Consider the following 6,599-nt stretch of genomic DNA (forward strand, 5'->3'; position numbering starts at 1 on the left):
CTTAGAAAAGTGAAAATGAAGCATATATTTCAGCTTAAAGCAGTACATGTAATGCTTGCTTTAAGACCAAAGGATTTAGATTCTATCTGACACTATTAACTATTAACTCTAAGAAACTGGGCAAATCTTTTAGCTTTCTTTTATTTATTTCTTTTTTTCCCCCTTAGCCTATCTTAATCATCTATTCTCACCCACTAAGTTGAAGGAGAGGGAGGTTGGACTAGATCAGGGATGTCAAACTCAAATAGAAACAAGTGCTACTAAATTGCACATGAAGATTCTTACAGGCTGCATATTGATTTAGAAAACTGCATATTAACATTATCTATAATTTATTGCATTCTTCTTTATTTTGTTAATTTTTTTCCAATTATATTTTAATATGGCTTGGGCTGCCCTCAGGAATGTTGCAGGCTCCTTTTTTGACAGTTTTGGACTAGATCTCTGAGGTACCTTCTAGTTTATGATTCTGTCATTAACTGAGCTGTCTGGTAAAATTCCATGATAAGACTGCTGACAGTCTTATGCGTTGACAAGTTAAATAAAATATGGGCAAGTATTATTCAATTCATTAATGTTAGCTGTAAATTTTGACATAAAGAATGATTCTTTCAGAATCAGATTTTAATCTGAGGAAAGAAATCAGTCAGCAAGCATTTCTTAAGCATCTACTAAGTGCTAGGCTCTGTGCTAGGTTCTGAAGATATAGATGCACAAGGGGAGGGTGGCCCACATTCTTTAGTTACAAATGGTTTTCTCCAAGAAGCCATCCTAGCACACCCAAGAGCAGCAGCTAGCATGTGAAGTAGCTAAGGTGATTCTGAAGTATCTTTTTTGTACCAGGAAGATGGGTTCTGCACCTTGCCAAGGAGTAGCACAGGTTGCATATATCCCTTTAAAACTACCATGACCTGCTTACTGGAGGAGGAGCAACTTCCTGAAGATCAGGTGTGTGTCTGAAGAGATGAGCTCATCCTTCTTAAGTAGACCTGCCCTAGTGAATGTTTTCCTAATTGCAGATTCTCCAGCTGGGAGAAGCCGGAAATGGTTGAAGCTTCAGGCACTTTGTGAGTAGCAAAAAATAGAGCAATTATTGTGTTCTTTTGAAACGTGTGGCTTCAAATTTCAGGGGGAAGGTGGCACACATGCACACTCAGCTTTTTTCCAAATTAAGAATTGTAGTCAGGCACTTGATTGGTCAAGGGAGAACCTGCATATAAAATTGCTGTAGCTTGAGTGTCCCCTTGGGAGGTGACTTTCCATGGTTTGCCTAATTAATTTCTTGGATTGGTGTTACTGCCCTCACTGCTTCAGGAAGCAAGAATCTTACAAGGTTTTTATTATGAAAGACTGGAACTTATTTGGAGGCATGCTAGTAGAACTTATTTATCACCAAAGTCCATTATCCTAGATTCCAGAGCCTCTTGGGGGGGTCTCTTTGTTTTTTTAGATTTAAGTAAATTTCCCTTAAAAAGTGTGACATTTGAAGAATAACATTTTATTAGGAAAGAAGGGCCAAATTCTTTTGGGTATGTTGTCAGATTTATTCTTTAGTAATTTGGTTTTAAGAGGCAACATCAGTTTCTGAGAAGAATTCTGGGTTGAGACTAAGAAATTTTTTTTTCAGTGAGGGAACCCAGTATATTATCAGAGTACTGGGGTGGAAAGGAGACCTAAGTTTTCATATTTATTCTTAATGCTTAAAGTAATTCTGTAACATTGGGGAAGTCTATTATAATCATTCACATCTCTATAATGCTTTATGGTTTACAGTGGGCTTTCTTCATAGCTCTATGTAGTAGTGTAGTTCAGGTTGTTATCACCATTTTACAGAGAAACCCAGAGGGTAAATGACTTACCCATTGTCACAGTGCCAATTCTTACTGGAGTGTGGAATTGATTTTCTATTAAACCATATAATTAGGATCATAAATTCAAAACTGTATGACCTTAATTTATAGATGAGAAAATGGAGGCCCAGAGAAGTTAAAATGACTTAGATTTGTGAAGTGACCTACCATCCTTAAAGTGCTATATAAATGCTAACTATTTTTATTTTTATCACACAGGTACCATAAAGGTTTGAAAAGCACTTTATAGTCTACAAAATACATGTGGTTTTGCTCATTTGATTTTTCACACTAACCCTGTGTGATAGGTGCTGTTATTGTTTTCATTTTACAAATTAGGAAACTAAGGCAACAATGAGAAGCATTTATTAAATACTGCTGGGTTTCCAATACTATGCTAAGCCCTGGGAATACAAAGAAAGACAAAAAAAACAGCCTGTGCTCCTTAGGAGCTTGAAGTCTAAGAAGAGACAACATGCAGACATTATAAGTACAAACAAAATATATACAGATTTAAGTGGAGGTCTTTTGTGAGGGAAGGTGTTAAGGTTAAGAAGGACTAGGAAAGGATTCTTGTAGAAGGTGGGACTTTAGTTGAGATTTGAGGAAATCTGAGGGATAGAGATGAGAAAGGAGAGGGTCCCAGGTATATTGGATGGACAGTGAAAATGCCAGGAGAAAAGGAGTATCATGTTTATGATCAGAATTACTGGATCATATTTAGAATTGGAAGTGTAAGAGGGGACAAGGTTGTCAAGTGCTTTATAAGCCAAACAGAATTTTTATATTTGATCCTATAGGAGGTAGGAAGCCACTGGAGTTTATTGATGAGATGATGTGACATGGTCAAGTCTGCTCTTGAAGAAGATCTTTTGGTAGCCAAGTGGAGGATGGCCTGGAGTGGGCAGAAACTCAAAGCAGGTAGATCAACCAGAAGACTAATACAATAGTCCAAGCTTGAAGTGGTGAGAGCCTACACCCATGTTGGCAAAGGCATGGTACACATGTCCTGTGGCATGGAGGGGGCTGCTCCATTTCCCCTCTCCACTGTGCTTGAAGATATTTTTTGCTTGATCTACCCGTCTGTCCAGCAACCTAATGCAAGCATTTCCTCCCTCCACTGTCTAGTGGGTAATGTGGGGGGCTCACAGGCAGCTTGAAGGTGCATTTTGGGCATGCAGTCTCTAAAAAGTTTGCCAATGCTGGCCTACACCATGGTATTATCAGAGTTGGAAGAGAGAGGGGGACATAGAGAGATGTTATAAAAGTTGAAATGACAGAACTTGAAAAAAGATTGGTTTTGGGGATGAAAGAAAGTGAACGAAGAGTCAAAGGTGACACTAGTTTGTGAGCTTCAGTGACTAGGGTAATGATGGTATTCTCAATAGTAATAGGGAAGTTAAGAAGAAGAAGGAAGATTTTTGAGGGAAGATTATGAGTTCAGTTTTTGGGTATGCTAAATTTAAGATATCTAGAAAACATCTATTTATCCACAAGGCAGTAAGTTGGAGATGCAAGATTCAAGGTCAGAAGAGAGGTTAGGGTTGAACAGAATTATCTGCATAGAGATGATCATTGAATCCATGTGAAATGAAGAAATCACCAAGCAAAATAACATAGAAAGAGAAGAGAATCCAGGATGAAGCATTGGGAGATATCTATGGTTAGTGGATGTGTTCTGGACGAGGATCTGACAAAGAAGACTTGAGAATATGTTCAGAAAGGTAGGAGGAGAACCAGGAGGGATCAATGTCATAAAGAAGAGAATATTAAGGAGAGGATAGCCATTAGTGCTAAAGGCTACAGTGAGGTCAGGAAAGATGAGAACTGAGAAAAGTCTATTGGATCTGACAGTTAAAAATCATTAATAATTTTGGAGAGAACTGAAAAGTTAATAGACTTCTTTAAAGTTCCATAGCAAATCTGAGAGAAAGCTTGAACCCAACTATTTCTGACTCCAAACCTAGCACTTTATCTACTGTGCCACTGAACTGCCTGTGGTAAGCAGCAGAACTGAGGTTTTCAGTGAAGTCCAATGACTCCAAATTTAGCACAACCTTCCTATACTATTCTATCTCTGGGCTTCAATTTCTTCATCTGCAAAATAAGGGAATTTGGCCAGATAATCACCTACCTTAAGGTCCCTTCCAACTTTTTTTTTTAATATTTTTTCCCAATTACATGTAAAACATCTTTAACATTCATTTAAAAAAATTGAGTTCCAAATTCTCTCTCTCTCTCTCCTTCATTGAGAGGGCAAGCAGGTAGCAAAGCAAGCACCTTGATGTATGTAATATATGTGCAGTCATACAAAACATATTTCCATATTAGTCATGTTGTGAAAGAAAACACAAAAAAAAAGTTTCAAATTTTCTTAGGATATTTTATTGCTGGGAATAGCTAAGTCATTCACAATTGATCATGATACAGTATTACTTTTATTGTGTACAATGTTCTCTTTTGCTCACTTTGCATCACTTCATATAATGTCTTTCCGGGTTTTTTCTGAAAGCATCCTGCTCATCATTTCTTATAGCAAAAGAGAATTCTATTACAACCACATACCACAAACTTGCTCAGCTATTCCTCAATTGATGGACATCCCCTCAATTTCCAATTCATTGCCACCACAAAAAGTACTGCTAGAAATATTTTTGTAAATATAACCCTTTTAAAAAAATTCTCTTTGAGATACAGATCTAATAGTGCTATTGCTGGGCTAAAGAAGAACATGCACAGTTTTATAGCCCTTTAGGCATAGTTCCAAATTGCTCTCCAGAATGGAGTTTACAACTCCTCCATTAATGTCCCAATTTTCCCACATCCCCTCCAATATTTATCATTTTCTTTTCTGCCATATTAGCCAATCTAATAGGTGCAAGGTGATACTTCAAAGTTGTTTTAATTTGCATTTCTCTAATAAATAGTGAATTGAAGCATTTTTATATGACTAAATAGTTTTGACTTCTTCATCTAAAAACTGCCTGTTCATATCCTTTGATCATTTATCAGTTGGGGAATAACTAGTATTCTTATAAATTTGACTTGGTTCTCTATATATTTGAGAAACAAGGCCTTTATCAGAGGAATTTGATGTAAAACTTTTTCCCCCCAGCTTTTTTCTTTTCTTCTAATCTTGACTGCATCAGTTTGTTTGTGCAAAATCTTTTCTACCCTCTCTTCTTTCAGTTCATCCCCCCTTATCCTCTTCCCCTCCTATTTCCCTGTAGGGTAAGATAGATTTCTATAGCCAACTGAGTGTGTTATTTTGAGCCAATTCCAATAAGAGTAAAGTTCCAAGTGTTGCCCACCATTCCTCACTCCTGCCTTCCCCTCCACTAAAAAAGCTCTTTTGAGCATCTTTTATTGAGATAATTTACTTTATTCTACCTCTTCCTTCTTCTTTCTCCCAGTGCATCCATCTTTCTCACACTTATATTTTGTGTTTTTTTGAATATATCTCCATCAACAAGTATGAATCAACTCACACTTGTGCCCTCTGTTTATGAGTATTCCTTATAACTGCCCCAAAGTTGTTCAGGAGATACAAGTGTCATCTTCCAACATAGACATGTAAACAATTTAAACTTACTGAATCCCTTATGATTTCTTTTTCATGTTACCTTTTTTTGCTTCTGATGAGTCTTATATTTGCAAGTCAGATTTTATATTTAGCTATGGTCTTCTCATCATCAGGAGTGTTTAAAAATCCTCCATCTCATTAAACATTCATTCTCCTCTTCCCCCAAGAATTATACTCAGTTTTCCTGGATAGGTGATTCTTGGTTGTAATCTTAGCTCCTTTGCCCTCCAGAATATCATATTCCAAGCTCTTCAATCCTTTAATAAGTTTAAGTTGATAAGTCTTGTGTTATCTTGACTGTGGCTCCACAATATTTGGATTTTTTCTTTCTGACTGCTTGCAATATTTTATTTTTGACATGGGAGCTCTGGAATTTGGCTTCAATATTCCTGGGAGTTTTTATTTTGGGATTTCTTACAGTAGATCATTGGTGTATTCTTTGTATTTCTATTTTACCCTCTGGTTCTAGGAAATCAGGGTATTTTTCCTTGATAATTTCTTGAAATATTATGTCTAGACTCTTTGATCATGGCTGGATCTATTTTCCAGGTCATTTGTTTTTCCAGTGAGATATTTCATATTTTCTTTTATTCTTTTGATTTCATTTTATTGTTTTTTAATGTCCCATAGAGTCACTGTCTTCCACTTGCCTAGTTCTAATTTTTAGAAAATTATTTTCTTCATTGAATTTTTGTACCTACTTTTCTATTTGACCAATTCTACTTTGTAAGGAGTTCTTCAGCGAATTTTCATACATCCTTTTCCATTTGGCTGATTCTGCTTTTTAAGAAGTTCTCTTTAGTGGATTTTTGTGCCTCTTTTCACATTTGGTCTATTCAGTTTTTTTTTAACATTTATTAATATACATTTTTAACATGGTTACATGATTCATGCTCCTCCTTTCCCCTTCACCCCCCCCACTCCCCCCACCCATGGCCGATGCGCATTTCCACTAGTTTTGTCATGTGTCCTTGATCAAGACCAATTTCCAAATTGTTGGTAGTTGCATTGGTGTGGTAGTTTCGAGTCCACACCCTCAATCATGTCCACCCCGACCCATGCGTTGAAGCAGTTGTTTTTCTTATATGTTTCCTCTCCTGCAGTCCTTCCTCTGAATGTGGGTAGCATCTTTACCATAAATCCCTCAGAATTGTCCTGGGTCATTG

The sequence above is a fragment of the Gracilinanus agilis genome, chromosome 2 (assembly GCF_016433145.1).
Source record: "Gracilinanus agilis isolate LMUSP501 chromosome 2, AgileGrace, whole genome shotgun sequence".
Classification (NCBI taxonomy): domain Eukaryota; kingdom Metazoa; phylum Chordata; class Mammalia; order Didelphimorphia; family Didelphidae; genus Gracilinanus; species Gracilinanus agilis.